Below are 485 nucleotides of genomic sequence, written 5' to 3'. Positions count from 1 at the left end.
TGCTGAAATAATTACTAGCTTTAGATTTTCACTGAGCAAGTTGCAATCATTCTCTCTTCACAATGATCCTGTTACAAGTGCAGTTTTAATGACTAACCAAAATCATCAGAAGGAATTTGTTGCCATCATACCCCCTGCAGCCAAAAACAGGTCACAGAACTTCCTTGTATTAGATATCTGTAACACCTTTACATTACTGTGGGGCATATGATATGGCAGCAAAGTCAGCAATCATAATCTTCATCTTTCTGGTGCTGACATTCAAACAGTCAGTACTACAAATGTTATTAGTTATATGTTATTAGTTATGTTTCCTATATTAACTTCAGAATTACCCTTGTAAAGTGTTCTTAGGAGTCTATTTTAATGTGTAAGCCCCAAACATGACCCTACAACAAATTCTTCCTTGTTCTTACAAGTGTTTTGGTCTTGTCTGGTTGTATTATTATTTCTTTGGTCACTGTAGAATGTAAAAAAGTAAGCAC

General features: G+C 34.8%; 1 protein-coding gene across 7 annotated transcripts in view; it reads left to right on the top strand.

Moving 5' to 3' along the window:
* Window positions 1-485, top strand: part of WDR19 (WD repeat domain 19) — a 90,164-nt gene that overhangs the window by 30,681 nt on the left and 58,998 nt on the right. The gene's annotated exons all lie outside the window — the stretch shown is intronic.

Source organism: Alligator sinensis, unplaced genomic scaffold (assembly GCF_000455745.1).
Source record: "Alligator sinensis unplaced genomic scaffold, ASM45574v1 scaffold246_1, whole genome shotgun sequence".
Taxonomy (NCBI): domain Eukaryota; kingdom Metazoa; phylum Chordata; order Crocodylia; family Alligatoridae; genus Alligator; species Alligator sinensis.
Note: the sequence above shows the minus strand (reverse complement) of the source record. Positions and strands in the feature narration are given on the sequence as shown.